General features: G+C 42.2%; 1 protein-coding gene across 4 annotated transcripts in view; it reads left to right on the top strand.

Moving 5' to 3' along the window:
* The window catches only part of LOC131686753 (zinc transporter foi), an 88,416-nt gene that overhangs the window by 1,508 nt on the left and 64,371 nt on the right, over positions 1-22,537 (top strand). Inside the window, exon 2 of one of the 4 annotated variants that reach the window (XM_058970705.1) lies at positions 13,570-13,775. The exons of 2 other annotated variants lie outside the window; for them this stretch is intronic. The gene's annotated coding sequence lies outside the window, so the exon portion shown is untranslated. Of the gene's footprint in view, positions 1-12,922; positions 13,776-22,537 lie in introns of those variants that run through there. One more of the 4 variants, XM_058970708.1, reaches the window with a different exon arrangement.

Raw genomic sequence — 22,537 nt, 5'->3', positions numbered from 1 at the left:
GCAGCAGTTTATGATCGAGCGGCTATCTATGGGTTAGCAAGTATCGGTGCCTGAATGGTAATGCTGATTGTTCTAGAAAAGCAATCTTTTGCTACCTACACTACATACTGCTAAGTTAGGTTAGGTTTTAGCGAATAATTCACAGTATTGCTGTGTAATGTTTCATGTTACCTCTAATCTGTTCGTGTTCTTAGAACAAGTAAATAAAGGGCGGTTAGAAATAATACAGAACGCTATTTAACACCTACATTAGTTTTAAGTAGATAAGTTCATAAAGTTTTAGTTTAAGTAATTCACGTTTTGTACCCCTATGGTATATTGAAATATCTTTAAATTCTTTCTACCACTAGATTTTAGAGTTCACTTGTAGCCTATAAATGAGATTTAATATAAGATTCCAACTAGTTTTAATTTTAGTAGTAAATTTACCGCTTTAACACCATCGATCACTAGATTTTAAGACGTAAGCTAAGATAGTTTTTATGATTCTTTAATTTGACATTCTCATGAGTTATTGCCTATTGGCTGATGTTTAGTTTACATGTACGGTATGAGGAAAAAAGATTAAATTTGTACAAGGGGCTTTGTAGTAACAGACAGTGTTTTAAATAGGATCATCATGGTCCGCTAGATTTCATAAAAAAGCATATTCTTGGATATTTGGTAGGTAAAAATTAGAAGACTATATTTACGGCCTTTTCAAGGCGTTGTATGGCGTCAGTGTCCATGAGAATTTGCTCGGATGACCCAACCACTACACTGTAGCTGTGAGACAAGTTTTCTTAAAGACAGTCGAAATTGTCTTACCGAAGTACAGGGACTTTTATTTTAACTAATTTAATAGCCACAACGACACTATGCTGTTTGTGCAGTGGATACGGAACAAAGCGCGGTAGGTAAAATTGCTTGCTTGATTTACTGATAGCTATAGCGTAGCGATTGTCGGATTCAGTTCTGTGCGAGTTGAGAAGATAAATTTATGCTGAGATTTAATTTGTGCTACACTATGCATTACTGACTAGAATTTGATTTGAATCCCATTTTTTACAAAGAAGACAATGGTTCTCCGTGTCACAAGTTCGTTTAGCACAGCAAGGGCAGAACCTAGCATACCTCGTGCGCGACTGGCATCTCTTAGACCCTCCAAATACAGTTCTCGAAACGCAACATCACTTTTAGAGGCACTCTTGTTTTCCAACACTTTCTATGATGTGGTAGGGAACTCAGGAATAATTCTCGGCTGAGATAATTCCGAGGATAATTCAGCTCGCCCCATGTCACATGAAACGCTGGCTCGTCCGTACATACAAACGCTCTGAGCATCGTTGATGGGCTAAAACTTTGGCTCCTCTGGTTTTTGATTCTCTCTATCACGGAATTGGCTTCCCTTCGATCCTCTATTTTCTAGGTTTCATTGGTGATCCATAGTTTTCTTTGGGTACGCGAGTTATTCGCGCTGGTGACGATGATGGCGCGTTCTTGCTGGCGGTCAGCTCTCGGAATACTTGCAGCACTTGTCTCTAATTCTTCAAAGAAGGACCTTTTTAACCGTGGCTCAGCAAAACTTCACCTAACTTTCATCAACTGAATGTCTCAGCAATCCAGTACGCTGAACTCCCAACAAGCGAAACCCAATCCATCCGGTCGAAAACTCAACAACCAAGCAAACAATTCCGGGCTGAGTTACTTGAAATTCGGCAATAATTCCGCCAATCCGATAGCTAACCATCGAACCGTCAGTAAGGAGAATTTGTCAAATTGACCAAATCCAAATTTCCGAAGCAGCCGATGCCTTGTTGGTATAACGCAACAAGGGGTACGTGCTGTGGAGCTCGGTCCGGCATTTCCCAGGGTCTTCTGGCGATTGAGAATCCTTTAAACTCCCTAAACTTTTTTTCACCATGAACACGAGTCGCACGAATTGAGGTTACCTGTTTGGTGGGTTTTCACTACTGTAACATGCAGTCTGTAGTGTAATTTTTGGTCCTTTCGAATAACCACTAACGGCACTACACGTCGTATCCACATTACTTCATACTTGATGGGTAACAATTCGCTTCGTTGAATCTACGCCGCGTGAAGAATTCTCCTCCACTGCACCCGGTCCTGGGCCAATCTCTTCCAGTCACCCTGGACATTGAGTGCTTTTAGGTCCTCTTCCACTGCAAACAGCCATCGTGTACGCGGCCTGCCACGGAGTCGTCGGCCTCTTCTCTACCGAATAATATCTTCGCCTGTCGTTCTTCCGGCATTCGTGCCACATGACCAGCCCACCGCAGCCTGCCGTCCACGTTTCATGGCCATACAAGGCAACTATCAATGTCTTGTACAACGCAAATTTTGTCTTCGTCTGCAACCTACGGGACTTCAGCTGGCTACGAAGTCCGTAAAAAGCCCTATTTGCAGTTGCAAGACGCCTTTTCACCTCTCGGGTAACATCATTATCGCACGTCACTAGAGTTCCAAGGTACACAAATTCTTCCACTACTTCAAATTTATCACCACCTAACACCACTTCACCACCAACATCACTATTGAACCCACGTATTCTTCCAGCTATCATGTACTTCGTCTTGCTGGTGTTGTTTGTGATACCAATTCTTGCTGTCTCCCTTTTAAAAGGCACGAATGCCTCTTCCACGGCTCGGCGGTCGATTCCAATGATATCGATATCGTCCGCAAATTTTAGGAGCATATGCGACCGAGTGACGATGGTACCGTTCCTTTGCACGCCTGCTCTCCTGATGGCACCTTCAAGAGCAATGTTGAACAGCAAGTTTGACAGCGCATCACCCTGCGTCAATCCAAAGGACGTCGAAATCTCTTCCGAAATCCGAACACTTGATTTCGATCCATCCAGCGTTGCACGAATCAGCCTAATCAGTTTCGTCGGAAAACCATGTTCTACCATTATCTGCCATAACTCGTTTCTTTTCACTGAATCGTACGCCGCTTTGAAATCAATGAACAGATGGTGTGTCTGCAAGTTGTATTCCCGGAATTTATCTAGGATCTGTCGCAGGGTAAACATTTGATCCGTTGTTGATCGGCCTTCACGAAAACCACCTTGGTATTCGCGGACGAAAGACTCCTCCAACGGTCTCAATCTGTTGAACAGAATACGTGACATAATTTTGTACGCCGAATTGAGGAGCGATAATTGGCGCACTCCAGTCTGTGTCCCTTTTTGTAGAAGGGACAAATGAGGACCTCTAGCCAGTCAGCAGGTAGTTCTTCTTCCAATACCTTCAAAAGAGTACTGTGTTTGAAAAGTTCGGCCGGGAGCTCGTCCTTTCCAGCAGCCTTACAGTTTTTCAGCTCTTTGATTGCCTTTTTCACCTCTTCTAGCGTTGGAGGCTCCACAGCTTGTCCAGCGCCACTTATCCTTATTCTGTTCGTTGACGCGCTAACATTCTCTCCATTCAACAATGTCTCGAAGTGCTCTCTCCACCTGGCTGCTACCATAGTTTTGTCTGTCAGCAAGTTACCTTCATGGTCATTGCGCATGACGGGAGACGGCGCTGTTTTTCTCCGTACGCCATTGACAGTTTCATACAATTTCCGCATATCATTTTGTTCCATACTGTTTTGCGCCTCAGTAATGACGTTCTCCTCATACTGCCTTTTCTTTCTGCGGTGAATTCTTTTTTCGGCTCCTCTTGCTTCCTTGTACCGCTCTCTGTTCTGCCGGGTACCAGACACTAACATCCGGCTTTTGGCAGCATTTTTCTCATCCGTCACTCTCTGGCACTCCTCATCGAACCAACCGTTTCTGGATCGACTCTGAGCAGTACCTTGCGCTGCTGTGCTTATCGCTCCGTGGATTGACTCCCACAGATTGTTGAGGTTGTCGTCTACGCTGATTCCCCTTATCTGCTCATCAAGCTTCTGGCAGTACTCGTCCGTCACACCTTCTGCTGAGAAGCGTTGGATATTGAAACGCAACGGTGGCTGAGTTCTTTAGTTCGCTACGGTTGATAATCGTGCTCGAATCTTACTGACAACGAGATAGTGATCAGAGTCGATGTTAGGTCCTCTGAAGGTCCTCACATCTATAACATCCGAGAAGTGTCGGCCGTCTACCAGGACATGGTCTATTTGATTGCAAGTTTCGCCATTCGGATGCATCCGGATGTCTTTGCGTCCAAAGTAAGTGCTGCTGATTGTCAACCCTCTAGCTGCAGCGAAGGAGACTAGTCTCAGGCCGTTGTTATTGGTTACAGAGTGAAGGCTCTCTTTACCAATGATTGGACGGAAAAAGTTCTCTACCGACCTGAGCGTTGGCGTCCCCGATGACAATTTTCACGTCATGCTTTGGGCACTCTCCGTAGGTTTTGTCGAGACACTCGTAAAACGCGTCCTTCACGTCATCGGGTTTATCGTTTGTCGGTGTATAGATGTTGAACAAGCTGTAGCTGAAGAATTTGCCCCGTACCCTTAATACACAGATTCGCTCGCTAACCGAATTCCACCTTATAACACGCTTCATCTGCTTGCCGATCACTATGAAACCGATTCCATGTTCTGCCTTTTCGCCGCCGCTATAGTAGATGTTGTATTTGAAGGAAGTGTTGTCGATGGGATCCACCGCCCTGAATTCACGTTCTCTAGTTCTAGGCCACCGCACCTCCTGAATCGCAGCGACGCTCACTCCAACCGTCTGCAGTTCGCGAGCCAAAAGACTCACTCGTCCGGCATTCATAGTCCTGACATTCCATGTTCCGAGTTTCCAATCATTGACCTTATTTCATAGCCGGATCGGTTGCCGGAAGTATCGTTCGTTTTTCTTTTCTTCTTCACTTTTTCGTGGTAAGTGGGAGGGTTCGGTAGGCTACCTTACCGGGGTCGCGCTACCTACATCGCGCTGATGAGCCTTCCACCTTAGGTATAGCTGACGCGATACAGAATTTCATACTCAGCCGCTGGATGCCAGAACAGCTATGTTGGACGCTATGTTGGACGCTCCTTCCAGGTTGTCGACTCACCGTTTTGCAGCCCACGTATCCACATTGCTTGTCTGCAAAAACCTCTACGAAATGGCATTTTCAGAATTTTCAAATTCTGCTTGGTTACTGAAATATAGCGAGAAATTGTGAGTTTTTTGTTCCAAATCGCTGTATTGTGGGTTTGGCTCAAGTGATATTGAAGTTTCAGGTGGTTCTATGTGTAAAAATGTCTGAGGAACACACTGGTATGATTTTCAAAATAAAAATAAAAATACATGTATTGCTAGAAAAATGCAAAGACGATGTTTTAAATATAAAGACACGCGAAGAGAAAAACAGTAAATTTGGCTGCACGGTTTTCCAAGTTATTTTGTCTGCTAGTTTTGGCAACCAGGAATATTGTGTAAACAGCGAGTGACTTGTAGTTTTAATGAATGCTTGGCGAATTCCTTTTTGGAATATTTCGCAAAATACTTAATCGTGCAACTCAGAAACGCATTGATTTACATTACTGAGCCTGTTTGTTGCATTACTGAGCATGTTTTTCGTTGCACTAGAGAGAATAGATCGAGAATCTAGTTGATGAGTAATAGCATTATTGCCGCACAGTTGGCTACTTTGCTGATGCCATTCAAAATTAATATCTATGACGAATCACACGATAATAGGAGAAAACTAGTCGATAAGTTTATAATTTTCAGATTTTGCATTCGCAGCTAGGCTACATCCATAAATTACGTAGCATTTTTTGTGATTTTTAACACCCCCTCCCCCATTGTAGCATTTCGTCATAAACCTCCTAATACCCCCTGGTAATTACGTAGCTTGACGGTAATCCTCTCCCTTGTCCCCGTAAAAAATGAAAAACAAAGTTAGATGAAACAAGTAAGTTTGTCGAGACATCAGGTCAACTCCTATTCCCCTTTAAAAAAGCTACGTAGCATGACATGACCCCCTACCCCCCTACCTGCCGTCGCACTTCATCACAAAATACGCGTCAATAAATACATAAGATTGAACTCGAATTTGTGGTTGTGCAGAACCCCTAATTTCCGGTTACTTTCTAGTTAGGGTTAATTTTTTATGATTATAGTTCATGAATTTGGGAATACACCGATTTGTATTAACTCTTCGACTACAACAACCGAAAATTAAACGATGCTCACGATTTCATAAGTATACGTTTTCGGGTACATTTTCCTGATGTTTTTTTATTCATGAGTTTATTATCGAATTTGACACGCTGAGTAATCTCATTATAATGAGTGTCTCACATAAAATTGCATCACGGAAAAAACGCTGTAGAAAACTGCCTACGATCCACTATCGATCCTTTTCAAACTTAAAATATCATCCAGCTTTTGGCATATTTGCCACTCCAGGATAATTTTTGAATAGTGCGCGAAGCTAGATTCGGCCAGAAGATTGCAGGGCCCTCGTGTTGCTTCAACAGAGGAAGCAGACGCTTCTGTAGATACCTGGAGGTAGATCTCCCCGTTTACAGTCCCGGTAGTCACGAACGGCGCAATCCGTTTGTCACATGAGCTGTTCGCTTGCCAAATCATGTATTTATTGGCAAACTTTGAAAGTTTCTCCTTCCTTACTTCCTCCGGAACATAAAAAGTGTGCTGGGCGGTGAAGAACAGTAGTCCCGGAAGCTGCCGGAAGCCCGCTTTGGCGTAAGTCTTATCATCCACGATGAGACAATGAGGTTTCGTCAGCATCTGAGTGTACAGTTTTCGGGCCCGTGACTTTCCCATCGTATTTTGCCGTTCGTCACGATTTGGAGTCTTCTGCACTTTGTACGTATGCAGTAAGTCTCTCCCGGTTCATGGCTCTCTGAACGAAAGACTTGGACAGATTCAACTGAGCATCTGAGTGTACAGTTTTCGGGCCCGTGACTTTCCCATCGTATTTTGCAGTTCGTCACGATTTGGAGTCTTCTGCACTTTGTACGTATGCAGTCAGTCTCTCCCGGTTCATGGCTCTCTGAACGAAAGACTTGGACAGATTCAACTGAGCATCTGAGTGTACGGTACCTGACCGAAACATTGTGGTTCCGCTTAAACGCTTTCACTACACGCTTATAATCCTGATTTCTAATAGAATATCCATTCTGACCGCATTTCTCCTTCCGTTCGATACTCAGAGTTTAGTAGTAACGTTTAATAACACGACGTTGCGGCTTGATGCATAAAATTAACGGTAACCAATTACGAACTAAAAAAAAACAAAAACTAAAATCCTGTTTTCCGTTGTGGATGCTACTTTCCATCCATCGGAAAAAAGTTGCCTCTTCTAGTAACAGGTACCGACACAATATGATTCATCCACCAGTCGTGTATCAGCAAATTTAGAAACTGATATCTGAGTAAAGTGAAATTAGCTTGCTGATTTTCGGTGAAATATTTTCCGAGTCTCAGCACTCAAAACGTCACTTTTACTATGATCTCAGCAAAAAATAATGTCTGCTGAATCTCAGCTGTTGAGATTTCGGCAAAAGCATAAGCATAAGAGATCGCCCGTTGCTGCTATTCCTTTATTGACCAGAACCAAATTGGGTTGCAAAATGTTCATTGGAATAACATGATGAGCCACATTGTACAATCTATATTGATCCCTGCATGCTGATCAACGCCGACGCCGGCCACGTCCGAATGCAGATCTTCTGGGAAAGGAAGGAATGTTAGTTCGATACATGTTGCTACTAGAGACCGAGGAATCCTCTGCATCTCCACATGTATCACGGGAAGGGGAGAGTTGTTAGTAAGTGTGCCAATAGCGTTATCATGTAATAATTGCTCTGGGCAGCCGGCTGCCGAGAATTTGGGAAATTTATCATTTGTTGTATTAATACGATTAGCAAAATAGGCAACTTGAACTCTGGATAGCGGGCTATAAGGAGCACTGCTTATATTTTTTTAATAATATTCAATCACACGACGAATTTTTGCGTGATTTTTATCGTGTCGGTGCTGATTTTACCCGGCGAATAAAATGCGGAATCTTAATTTCGGCAAAAGATGCAAAAAAGCTGATATTCGGCAGAAAACATCAAGTTTGTATTTCCATCTCGGGATTGTATAGCCCTTTGAGGAGATGCTCCGTTCGCTCAACACGAATGAAAATTAAACATATTTGTAACGTAACGGACCTATTTTTAAATCTTTTTATCATTTAAGTATTCCAATATGATGGATTCTGACTAAGATAAGCTGACAACTTTCACTATTTCCGAGTAGTTTTCGAAAGATTTTTCAAAGCAGTTTTGCGTTATTAATGCATGCCATACCTGTTCCAAAATTTTATACAACATATATTTTCGACAAAATGGTAAAGAAATTAATTAAATTTATGCAGTACAGTAAAAGATATTAGCGTTCCAAATCTTACACGACTTTTGAAAAGGGGCCCATGCATTGAAAGGTAAGTCGTTAGTCACGAGTTTTTCGTATTTTAATTTTTTAACAAATTTTTGTTGTTGTGGTAAATGTTCAAACTTTTTTGCAGCTTATATTTTTTCGTGCGGAAGCATTCTTTTTTTATTTGGATTATAGAGGTTTTAACCTTATGGGCATTCGCCTCTTTTTGTGTTAGAAAAATCTCTTTAGAATTTTTTTAACCCTATCTGCGGAGATGGCAATCGAACCCAGGTGAGCTGCGTACAAGGCAACCGATTTACCAACTACGCTATGCCCGTCCCCAAGGAAGCATTCAATCCCTATAACTCTTTCAATGATAGTTGTGCTCTATAAAATACGCTAATCGATTTTTTTTTGGAAAATGCTGCCTGCAAAACGCCTTTTTCAAAGAAAATGTTCTTGAGTCGAAATGATCTCATTGACTGTGAAAATGTCTTCCATGCCGATGAAACGTGTAAAATTCCATCAGAGTCAAAGATGCTAAGTCACCATTTTGAGCTTGAGCTTGTGCGACCACCCCTGACTGTTACTCCGTTATCGATCTGTACTAGCTGAAGTTGCACAGAGAATATGTAGGAAATTATGCTTGGGAGTAGCGAAACATCTTTCAATGTGCAACTCCTGGTAATCCTAAATTGTTTATTGATCAATACCGGTGCCGGTCAGGCCCGAACATATATCGCGGAAGGCAAGGGAAGGAATGTTAGTCCGATACTTGCTTTTGCCAGAGACCGTATATACTACTGCTCACTCCAAAAGTGTCACGGGAGGAGGATATTTGTTAGTAAGTATAGAAGTTGGATTCTACATCTTCTTTACCGACGCTAGAGAGGTGATTCCACTATCTGAATTAGATATCGATCCATCAACTCCTGGACCTGGGACCAACGGCTTTACTTCCCTTCCTTCCTTCGTGACAACAGATTTTTCACCTCAGAAAAATCTCAACGACCTCGGATGGGATTGAACCCAGGCCAACTGGAAAAGGTGGCGGTCACGCTTACCACTCAACTACCGGCGCCGTCACGAAGATGCTAAGTCACGATTTTATAGATTTTTGGACGGATCTTCGTGGAATTTCTCACATGTTCCAAGATTGATTTCCACATCGGAACCAACACCGTTTGGACTGTCTCGTTCTCTAACACAGGGCCGGCGGATACCGTGGGTAGTAGGGTAGTACTATACACTCGAAAATAACAGAGAGGGGAAATACCCGCTCGAAAATTTGGAACAAACTAAAACCTGAAATTAATCGCATATTTGTCTTGCACACAAATAGCATGCGTCTGAAATTCTCGATGCCCAATAATTTCATTTTTTTTATTGAAATGCAAATTTCTTTTGGCTTACAATTTAAATTTCTTGACAATATGGCATAATAATTAAGATTTGTTTAAAATCTAAACAAGGATTTCAGATCGATTTGCAGAAAAAATATTAGTGCATTTTTATTCAGACTAAAGGAAGCAGAAATATTTTCAAAGACAAAATATACAGTTTTTTTAGCACGAAACAAGGAGAAACACTATTAGGTTTATTATAAGGAAGGCAAAAGATATACACAAGAGGAATTGATTTCAACATCAGAGTAGCAGAGACCTATCAGGGAAAGTCTAGAGAGGGTGGACAACAATGTTATGGAAAAGGAGAAATTAAACTTGCAGCTTTTTGGCAAACGGAAGAATACTTTTTGGATCCACCGGGAACCTCTTTGTGACTAGATTTCCAGGTAGCTGTTAGCAAATCAACCAAATGAGAAGAGACTACTAAATTTGGTTAAAATCTATATAAGAGAGACATATAGGGATATCGAGGATAGCTAGCACATCTCGGACTGGAACGAGGCGGAAAAGATTCGTTCAACGGAGATCTGGCTCAAGGGCACTAGGCGCACGACCAGACAACATGTTTAATGTTGCGATAATCGTCACCATAAGCGCAGAGACCGCTCTCCGCGTCCCCACTATACCGAAGAGGCTCATCCAACGTATAATGACTGGACATAACCCGAGATGTCAACCGAATGAAGTCACGTGCCTCATCTATCCCCTTGAACCAAGACTTGTTTGTGCCTTTGGCATTCCTAAACTTCCATTGTTCCACGAAATTTACCAATTTTCGAGCGTCCTCTGATAAGTAATACTGAAAAACTTGTTGAAGCTACGCGATCTTCCATGAATATTACCTTCTAATGCCTAACTGGTTGCCTTTTCGCATTACCATTCTAATCTAAGTGTCCGCCTTCTCATTACCCGGAATACAGCAATGCAAAAGAATTCAAACTAAGGTAATCTGATATGATTTTACAGATAAAGAACTAAGGAACTCGCATGTTTTCTGCAGAAAAAGCCAGGAGTGCTCTCCATGCTTCATCGAATGGAGAGCATTCTTGGAACTGTAACGATGTGGTCATGGTCGTTATAAATGGGTAAATATAAAACCATCAGTTTTGTGGGAAGAATGTATGCGGCACAGCCTCCTTTGTGATCAGTTTCACTACTACTGTCATAATAACCAGATGAAACATTATTTTTCTCGTTAATCCGTCGACAAACCGGTGCCAATAACCGCGTTTTCAGCATTCATTAGGTTTTTCATTTGCGTTTCAAACGTTGCATATATACGAGAAAAAAATCGGGCGATCCGACATTCAAAGAGTCCTTATAGGGCCTTTTCGCGTACAATTCGGAGTGCTCTTTACCCACCACGAAGTGGAAGACCGTCTGCTGTTTGCGCAGGATCTCGTTTCTTCTGACCTTTAATCGCAGTGTCGATAATCAAGCCAGTTAAAACCTTGTATGCTTCCACCGGGGGAATTTCTTGTTTTTATTCGATTGTTTCGGACATAGTACACGCGTAGCTGTTCCAATCAATAGGAACACTAATTGAGGTCGAGTACAATGATAAATCCAACACGCTTGGCCGCGGTGCAGTAAAATAGATCGTTCATCAACGTGAAGACAACCCAGACAAGACAGTGCCATAGTGTGGGAGTTGATTGGGACTTGACAACCAACAGCTTCAATCGGCCCTATTCTGCGCGGCGTATGACGTGAGACGACTAATCTCACCTCACTCTACGTGACTTTTCTCACCCAATTCTGAAGAGTCACTTCGGGTGACGTGAGACGCCCATTTAACCGCAATGGGGAATCTCACCTCACCCGAGTCGACTCTCAGAATAGGGTGAGAAAAGTCACGTAAAGTGAGGTGAGATGAGTCGTCTCACGTCACACGCCGCGCAGAATAGGGCCGAATATCTGCTACTGAGGATTAATTCGGCCTTGGCGAATAATGTTGAAATTGTAGAAGATCTACCTCTACGAGTAGAACCGGCGAAAGGCTCGTCATGATGATTGAAAATAAGTTCTTATACCCCTCGATTTATGCTGAACGCATTGCTTATAGACTAGAATTTTTACTGACTGAAGCAATGGGTTTTGGAAGGAGCCAACCCCATATATCGCAATTAAGGCCTCTGTTGGAGACTACACCATCAATCTCTACTTTTCAGATAGGTACGTAGACAAGATACTTCTTTGTACACGGCCGAGTGTTGATTAGTTAGTTTACGCGATGATGTTAAATGGGTTATATTCGGTTTGGAAGTAGACCATCCAGGGGCCTGTTGTATAAGATGAATATAGTTTATATCGAAAAGGAGATTTATCGGCATTATTTTTTCATCAGATAAATATTCAGATCGACCTCCATTGAGCCAGAGGGGCTGTCTGTTGTCGGAGATACCTTCCCATTAGTCAAAACTATCATGCGGGTTTCAGTACCCACGCTAAGAAGGTTTTATCGGAGGAAACAGAAAATTAATGCTACGAAATTTAAAACAATAGAGTAATTGGTACTTAGCGGTGGAAGATTTGTGGTATCAGTAATCAACAAACACTTTTTCGCTGAGCCATCTGTCACACAGCCCGTTAACAAAGAGTATTTCCAAATAGCCACAAGGTATTATCCGGAAATTTTCATTTTCACTTACACTTACAGTTGGTGTACTGAACTTTCGTCACCACTAGTAGAAATCACTCCGAATCTTACTACACCTACCCGGGAAAAAAGTGTTTCGCCGGCCCTGCTTTAACAGCTCCCATATACTTTTTAAGCAAAGTTTATGGTTAGTTAGATTCTCGTAGCCCCCTTTTCAGCAGGTAACAAAACCTCTTCCACTGTCCTGCGATCAACGCCAATGATATCGATATCATTCCTTTGCACATCAAATCTTCGTATCTCATCTTCGAGCGCCATGTTGAACAAAAGATTAGAGAGTGCATTGCTCTACTCCAATTCATCTAACATCACAAACGAGTGGGATGTTTCTTCAGTTGATTCTGAAAACAGTTCGAATTAATACTGTAAGACAACAAATAAAGTATCCAAACCATAATTCAAAAATAACTCTGAAAATTTCAAAAAGATGCGTTGAGAAAGAACAATTTTGTGTGTACTATTTTCTATGTATGCACCCTTTAGCACCTTCCCACCTCGAAGCTATAAAAGCGGCCAGCGTGCTCTCTGTCACTCATTGCACGCACCGGCTGCGAATCTGATCTGAAACGTATCCACTCGTTGCTGTAAACCGATTCATCAGTTACTGTTCATCATTGCCGTTGAACGGTTGGGGTTTTTCGTTCATTCATTCAGTGTTCGCTCTATGCTAACAAATATTGGATCCACCGAATTGAGCGGCGTGTCTGTCTCGAACTCAACGTTGGTCGTAGTGCAGACTGCAGACACATTATTTTAGATTCATTCGCTTGCCAAAGCGGTCGGGTCGGCACAAACAATTTCGTTCATCCTGGCCGCGAATGTGTTGGTTTTGTAGCTATACGACCAAAGTGTCGACCAAAAAACCGTAAAAGTGATTGCTCGTATACGTCCTCCGTGTTCTAGTTTCAATCGAGGACGACTACATCGTGACTGCATTGTTGTTGTTGTGCGTAACTAAAAACCAGAAAAGTGTTGCATTTTTTTTCGCCCGGCGCAGTGAGCCCGACTGTGAACTCTTACTTTCTCCCACCCTTTTGGACGCCCACCGTCGTCGCCATTCACCACCACCGTCATCCACCCACTCCAGTGCTGTGCTGCTGTCAGACGGCTCCCTGTTTGGAGGGTTTTCTCATGGAAAAGTGCGTACTGTCGTGTCGGCTTCGGATAAAGTTATTTTGACGTCTATGTGGTTTCAGTTTATCGATGTAATTGAACACTTTCGCCCAGGTAAATTACGTGATTATTGAGCAGTTTATTCAAGTGCAAATACATGTACCGAAGAAGCTCAAGTAAGTTACAGTGATACAGAGAAAAGGGTCCATCGACAGAAACTGGTCAGTGGTTGGAGGATCCGGTTTTGGAGTGTTGTGGAACTAAAAGGCTGATAGTGAAATAACAACAGGTGAGCATCGATGATCGGCCGTAACACACCGTGCAGAATTATGTTGCATAAACGAGCATATTTGTAGGCTTTAGCCTCGGTTTACTGTGTGCTGAAAGTGGTTTGTGATTTTATTCCAAAATTGGATATTTTTCCGCTGCGTGTTGCATTGATGGACATGAAATTTAGATGAAACCTACACACATCGAAGAGAAGCGTAGAAATGTGTCTATTTAAAAAGTTGCTCCCGCCGCGGCGTGTGATTGCACTCGCTGCTGAGGTCGCTTCTCTGTGGGATAATTTATTAACCGTGTTAGTGTTCTCTGCAGAAGAGAGCAGCACTGTTTTGAAACGTTCCAACGCTTATTTAGGATAGCAAGAGAATTTTCGTGAGTCTGCAGCATCCGAGTTGTGGAGAAGTGCATCTCTGCGGATGATAGTATGCCGGAATGTTGAGTTCGAGGGGTCGTACAATGGTTTGTTTACTGTTGTCCATGTCACGCTAGTTGTACATTAGGGTGGATCAAACTTCAAATTCGTTTCTTCCGAGTAAGATTAAAGTAAAAAAATGGAATGTTACCTTTTGTATTTAAAATTGTTTATGAAGTTGTGGACAAGCTTCAACCACAAAAACAACAAATACACATTCTTATGGGCAAGGATGCAAAATGCCTACCTTTTCTGCGGCTGTAATTTTTCTGCCTACATTCTCATTTCTCTTTCGTCGCTGCTCTCGTTCGCTATTGCAGAACGCCCAGCGCTGTACGGCAGTCTGTAAGCAAAGCAGTAACATGACAAAGAAATACTGCCCCCAGTACAGCCACCAGACGCGAGCGGTACAGCTTCTCTTTCCTTATTTTACACTTTTTAATATTTTTGATCTATTCAATATTATCAGTCACTAACGACAAAAATAAATGCGGTTCGTTTGCGCCACGACCGGCATCAACGTTTTCGTGTGCGGGCCTCTACCTTTGACTACACAGAGAAAAGTGTACAAAACGAGAGAACAAACTTTACTACGCCACACTCTCACCGAGCAGTCGGAGTACAGCAGCAAAACAAAAATGTATTCTACTGCTCTACGGGAAAATGTACTCGGTTTGGCTACCGTTCTGGCAAGAGCTGTAGTGATGCGTCGCTGTAGCGGGCTGTACGGCTTGTGCAAATGTAAATATACCGAAAAAAATGTAGTTTACCAGTACCTTTGGCATCCCTGCTTATGGGTGAGAAATATTATTTTGAGTGTCTTGGAAATTAATGTGTCGCTCAATTAATGTGCATAAATTTTAGAATTTGGGTACGTACAATTCGGTCGTTTTGTAACACTGAACCAATACATTAATCCATAGCAGTTGTAATGAAAGCTTTCTCAGAGGCACAGAAGAAAAAAAAATGACCTTATTCACTAAGGAAATACAGTGAAGTTACCTAAAATAAATTAACGCTATGCATATTAGGGTGGGACAAAAAATAGATTCCAGCTCCGAGCAACTTTTTAGGTACCATTTGGGTCCTAGAACAACTGTGCAAATTCTTAGTTCGATCGGCGAAACTATATTTTTGCGCCCACTGTTTAAAGTTTACATGGGATTTTGTATGGGAAAATTAACTTTTACAAAATAATTCCTCTCTTAACGTATCTAAATCGCTTATCTATATTATTTGGCCACTTCGCAAGGTTTGGATGGATAAATTGAGGCTTATTTTGTACATAATAAGAGAAAGTTGAACATTTTGTATATAATAAAACCGTCAGAAGCAGTGATGCTATGAAAAGTGAAATTTTCATCAATCCTCAGGGCATCAATCGGTTTTTGCTTAATAACTTTTTTCACAAGCATCAAATCGTTTTGCAGTCTTCTAGACTTTGTTTCCTTGACAAATTTCCTATAAAAATCAGACATCTGTTTATTTTTAGGAGATAACGGGTGACTCTTGGAAGAATTAATTTTCAAAAGACAATTTTCCCATACTTTAAACCGTGGGCGCAAAAATATAATTTCACCGATCAAGCTAAAAATTTGCAGAGTTGTTCTGGGAACTAAATGGACCCAAAAAGTTACTCGGAGCCAAATTTTATTTTTTTCATATAACCATGTCCCACTCTAATGCATATACCACACTCAAATACTAAATTATTACCATTTAAAACAGATAATTATGTGTCATGTGTCGAAGCTACTATGGACAATTTATCTACCATAATCAGCACCATACTACTTCGACACCTACTGTTTAACAGCAGACAAGCGCTCAACTAATAAGGGCAGCGCCAAGTATCACCAATTCAATCACCAGCATACCCAACAAAGTAAATAATAACAAAATATTACATCCCAAATTTCGACAAAATATTATAATTGTTGCATTATGGAATGCATTTTGGATCGAATCTGCCACCCATTTCATTGTGCTGTCGTTGTTGAGAATGATAACATTCGTTCTAAAAAGCAATCCGTCATAATGCAGAATAAGGCTGATTAACAAAGATAAATCTTTGTCTTCTTCTTATCACATCGTCTGACCGTGTATCCTACATGCTTCTCATTCGACTAGCGAACGACGAATGAAGCACTTAGCACAAATGGTCGGTGTTAAGTCAGACCGGACTAAGTCGCAAAGCATAAAAAAATGAGATAATGATATCACTGGATAAAGAATTTCGTCAGCTACGCCTGACTTTTGCCAGATTTGAAATATGTAACATCAAACAAGGATTATGGCAAAAATTAATTTCCAATCATAATGTAAAGGATGCTGCGATACAAACTTTAAACTCGTTTTTCTCTAAATCAATATTTTGTCACTTAGTCCGGTCTGACTTAACACTGACCAAATATACATGCGTAACTTATATAACTTCCCAATATTCGATCAGGTTTTTTAGATGCACTATATCAACAACTCTGCCTGAAATACACTATCAAATTTCGGGTTTTCTGTGTCATTTTCGACAGTTCTTACGTTATGCATACAAGTAATAAATACTTCAAAATTTAATACAAAATTGGTTACATTTGTCCAACTGATCAGTGCAAATATAATGTAATTTCGTTTAGTTCAACGAAAGTTATTAACTTTAAGGGGTTACACCACTGGAAAATCTCCAAACCGATTTTCTATTTATTAGTTTAAAAATATGAAAAACGAAAACAATACATAAATATTCAAATTTTCAATTCTGTCGCAACGCCAATATACTCATTCCGTGTGTAATGAAAACTTTAACCGCGTTTTTCTCGAAACCATATTTTTTGAGCTGGCCGGAAATGGAACTCAAACAAATGATTTTTAATCGCTTTGAATTTTTTACAGTTTACTCAAAACTGATTTCTCTAGCGACGCACGTAGGATTTTATTTTTTTTATTGCTTTACTTTTTTTAATTAACAATTTTGTGTCGATTTTTATGATATTTTCGGCGTTTTTTTCACTCAAAAATGCGCCAATTTGCGAAAAATCAAAATATCGAAAAAATCCTACGTACGTCGCTTGCTATTGACACAAGGAAACCAAAAACTAGTTTTTGGCTCTACGTCAAAAACTACGGGACATAGATTTCCGGCCGAGGACCCCTTCCAAAAAAACTTGCATGGAGAAAAATGTTACACAGCCGCCATCTTGTGATGAAATTTCTCGAAAAAATCATTTTGTATGATTCCATACTTATGTTATAAATCCTATTTAACAAGATCTCGATACAGCTCTGACGGCGCCGGTGGTTGAGTTGTAAGCGTGACCGCCACTCATTCCAGTTGGCCTGCGTTCAATTCCAGCCGAGGTCGTTGAGATTTTTCTGAGGTGAAAAAATCTGTGGTCGCGTCTTCCTTCGGAAGGGAAGTAAAGCCGTTGGTCCCCGGTCCATGAAATTGGTGGATCGATATCTAGTCCAGGTAGTGGAATCACCTCTCTGGCGTCGGTAAAGAAGAAGTTATCCAACTTCTATACTCTACTAACAAAAAATTATCCTCCTCCTGTGATACTTGTGGAGTGCGCAGTAGTATATACGGCCTCTAGCAAAAGCAAGGATCGGACTAACCATTCCTTTCCTTTCCTTCCGCAATCTTCGTTCGGGCCTGGCCGGTGCCGGTATTGATCAATAAACCGTTTAGGATTACCAGGAGTTGCACAATGAAAGATGTTTCGCTACTCCCAAGCATAATTATCTGCTTATTACCTGTGCAACTTCAACTAGTCCAGATCGATAATAGAGTAGCAGCCAGGGCTAGTCGCACAAGCTCAAGATCTCGATTCACCTCTTTATTGTGCCAAGAAAAATTCTCGAAATATGCCAATTTTTTCGTGCTCTAAGGTGGTGTAACCACTTAAAAAAGTAGACTCGACAAAAGAATATGAAGAACTTGGATAAGATTCCCCAAAAGTTACTAGTAGTGACCATTCATGAATTACGTAACGCTTTTAGGGGGGAGGGGGTATAACAATATGCGACATGTTGTGACATATGAAGGAGGGGGAGTAGCTAGAACGTTACGTAACATGTTTTTACTGAAGAAAAAAATTCTATCGAATTTGTTACGTAATTGATGAGGGGGGGATACAAAGAAATTTGTGACAATTTGTTACACGGGGGGAGGTGGGACTCAATTGTTGCGTTACGTAATTTATGAATGATCATTACATTCTGTTAATATTCACATGGTTCTTATGAACTCACTAAATACTTGATGGATGTGTTCTGATTGACGATGAAAGCTATGCGATAACCGATTTCAAACGAATTCCGTGGCTCTAATTTTACGTGGATAAGTTAACAAAAAAATTATGATTTGGCAAGGGATTTGTTCTTGTGGTATGAACACCAGTGTTTTTGTGACAATAACACTATGAATTCGAAAGTGAAGAAGGTGTCTCATTCGTTTTCGAGCGCTCAGTCGAGACAGAAGTGTTTTACCAGTCCGTGCAGTCTATAACGACAAAGAATAGTGCTAATCCGCGTTCAAGGTTATCTTGGTTATCTCCGTCAAAGAATAGTGCTAATCCGCGTTCAAGGTTATCTCCGTCTCGTCGAGGTTCCAGCGTTTTTTCCCTTCTTTTGTGTTTCTGTTTCTGAGTACAGTTAGCCGGTCAGTGAGCAGTGAAGCAGTGTTCTTCTAGTAAGCCGTCTGGATACCGTTACATACACAAGTTAAGTATTATTTTACGTTTCCGCTTCTTGGTTCTCCTACTAACGTGCACTGGGCAATAGGCCCGTGCAAAAATGACTTCCCCTGACGGCGGCTCATCTCAAGGTGAGATGGACGCCAAAACAAAATCGGCTCCCCGGCTCAAAGTATATCCGAGCTCGGCCACCAGGCCATTTGTGATCTTCTTTCGGACCAAAGAAAAAAAGTGTTTGAATCTATTGCAGATTTCTCGAGTTCTGACGGATCGGTATTCGGCCGTGACAGAAATATCGAAAATTCGCCCTGATAAGCTTCGGGTTAACAGTTTAACACAGGCAAACGATATTGCTAGCTACGGGCTCTTTACGTACAGGATGTATATTCCAGCTAACAGGGTTGAAGTCAGTGGGATCGTTTTCGATTCGAGTCTGAGTTGCGAGGACCTGTTGAAATATGGGACTGGCTGTTTCAAAGACCCTATGCTTAAGTCAGTGAAGATACTGGAGTGCAAACGTTTGCATTCAGCATCGGTCGCAGCTGACGGGAAGAAAACATCGTCAACTCAGACTCTTATCGGATGACCTTCGCCAATTCTGCTCTACCTGTTCGCCTCTTTGTGCCGCGGGTCATGAACTGTACTAATTGCAAACAATTGGGACACGCAGCCTCCCATTGTAGCAATAAGACCCGTTGCGGGAAATGCGGTGGAAATCATGCGAATGATTTCTGTGGAAGAGATGTCGAAAAGTGTCGCTACTGTGGGGGAAACCCACATGATCTCCCTTCATGTCCCGCGTACAAACAGCGCGAGGAAAATCTTAAACGTTCCCTTCAGGGAAGCATTCTCTAAGCGATCTTTTGCAGAAATACTTAAGATAGCTACGCCACCGGCCTCTACGAACATCTACACCAACTTGTCTACTGACGAAGGCGACTGCGATGAACCCCAGGTGGGAACATCTTCTGCTGTGCCTAGAAGCAATGGAAATAGGAGGAACATTTCCTCTCCTAAGCTTCGTCGTAAAGGTCAGAAGGTTTCTCTTCATGGCCCCCTAAAATAACTACTCAAGGAAGTACTGGTGCAAAACCGAAGCAAGTCGCTCCCGGTCTTAGTAACCTGAGCTCAGAAAAGGAGTTCCCAGGAACATCAAAAACGCCAAGTGTTCCCATATCTCAGCCAGAGAAAGAAACCAGCGAAAGAAATTTCTCTGACATTATGGACCGTATTTTTACAGCACTAAATATTTCTGACCCTCTTAAAAGCATCTTGATAAGCTTTCTCCTCACAGTAAAAATATCCTTCATGCAATTCACTGCGAAATGGCCCCTCTTTTCAGCGATTGTATCCTTCGATGGCTAATTCATTGAACGAGGTCACGGATTCAATCACTGTTCTACAGTGGAATTGCAGAAGCATTATCCCGAAAATCGATTCCTTTACAATCTTACTAAATAACTTGAATTGCGATGCATTTGCTCTATTCGAGACATCGTTTACTTCAGAAATAGACCACTTCCACGATTTTAATATTATTCGCTTGGATTGAGAAGACTCTTACTTTCGGGGATCAAAAAGTGCTCCCGTCGACACCAGGCATTGAAGTTGTCGCTTACCAAACCAGAATTTAAGGCATTGCTTCCACCTACATCCCCCCTGGAGCCTCAGTTAGCTATCGACGGCTTTGCATATTGCGGAACTCCTCTCCGCACCGAGGCTAGTTTTACATGACTTCAACTCCCACGGTACGGCATGGGGTTGCCTTCATGATGATAATCGATCTACCTCACTCCATGAGCTTTGCGACAACTTCAATATGACCATTTTGAACACGGGTGAAATGAAACGGATTCCTGCCCCTCCAGCGCGTCCGAGCGCCTTAGACCTGTCCCTCTGCTTGACATCGCTGCGGTTAGATTGCGTGTGGAAGGTAGTCTCTGATCCCCACGGCAGCGACCATCTGCCAATCGTAATTAATATTGCTAACGGTTCAGGGCCACCGAATACAATCAATGTTTCGTATGACCTCACACGAAATATTGATTGGAAGAGCTACGCGTCCGCGATATCCGAAAAAGTAGAATCGACACAAGAGTTCCTCCGGAGGAAGAGTACAAGTTCCCGGCTGGCTTGATTCTCGATACCACAATTCAAGCTCAGACTAAACGCATACCAGACGCGAACTCTCGCGGGCGTCCTCCCAATCCATGGTGGGACAGAGAGTGCTCAGACGTGTACGCGAAGAAGGCCGCCGCGTATAAGACCTTCCGGGACGACGGGCTGCCAGCTAGCTACCGGCAGTACGCGATGGCGGAAACGCGCATGAAGAGTTTGATGAAAGCCAAAAAACGTAGCTACTGTCGCCGGTTCGTCGACGGGCTAACGAGAGGAACATCGATGAGCACTCTTTGGGGCACGGCCCGGCGCTTACGAAACCGAAATAGTACTAACGAGAGCGGGGAATATTCAAACCGTTGGATATTCGATTTTGCCAAGAAGGGTTGTCCGGATTCCGCCCCGGCACAGAAGATCTAGCGCGCTGCGTCCCCTCACGATAACGCAAACGAAACACCGTTTTCGATGGTGGAGTTTTCACTTGCTCTCTTGTCATGTAACAATAAAGCCCCAGGGCTTAACAGAATCAAATTTAACTTGTTAAAGAATCTGCCAGACTGCCAAGAGACACTTGTTGAATTTATTTAATAAGTTTCTTGAGGGTAATATTGTCCCTCATGATTGGAGTTGAAGTGAAGGTCATCTCCATTCAAAAACCAGAAAAACCAACCTCCGACCACAACTCGTATGGACCGATTGCAATGCTGTCCTGTATCCGAAAGTTGTTCGAGAAAATGATCTTGTTTCGCCTCGACAATTGGGTTGAAGCAAATGGCTTACTATCAGGTGGACCTCTGCTTTGTAAGTGCCCGGGACTGCGCTCTGTACTGCTGCACTGCACCGACTCCTTTAGTCAAGCAGGTGCGTCATCATCCCCCACTACATCTTGTACTTGCTGGTAACCTAGGAGCGAATTTTGAAGACGTCTCAAGCTCTATCGTCTACGATTTTAAAAGCGCTGACTACGACAGCATCGTTAGCACGCTGTTGGATATAAACTGGGACGAAAATATTAACAATGACGACGCGAACGAAGCAGCGATGACGTTTTCTAGTATTCTTAACTACCTTATCGACCGCCATGTACCAAAACGAACAATTAGTACCGATGAACTCCCTGGCAATCAACTGTCCTTAGACGTTTAAAATCTGCCAAACGAGCTGCATTTAAAAAGTTCTCGAAGCATAAGACACTTGCATTACGAAATCACTACTTTCAACTCAACCACGAATACAAACAAAGCAGACGCGCCTTTTTTAGACACCAGCGAAACGTCGAGCGTCAACTGAAATCCAAGCCCAAGTCGTTCTGGAAGTATGTTAACGAGCAGCGAAAAGAACCCGGTTTGCCATCTTGTATGTCGTTTAATGGAGTTTTAGGCACCGACACTAAGGAAATTTGCCAACTGTTCTCCGACAAATTTTCAAGCGTTTTTTCCAACGAGCGCCTGCCACCACAACAAGTCGCTGCCGCCGCTAATTTAACTCCTTCTCTAGGACGAACCATCAACCGAATTTGTGTCGATAATGCTGCCATTCTGGCAG

Source organism: Topomyia yanbarensis, chromosome 3 (assembly GCF_030247195.1).
Source record: "Topomyia yanbarensis strain Yona2022 chromosome 3, ASM3024719v1, whole genome shotgun sequence".
NCBI lineage: Eukaryota > Metazoa > Arthropoda > Insecta > Diptera > Culicidae > Topomyia > Topomyia yanbarensis.
Note: the sequence above shows the minus strand (reverse complement) of the source record. Positions and strands in the feature narration are given on the sequence as shown.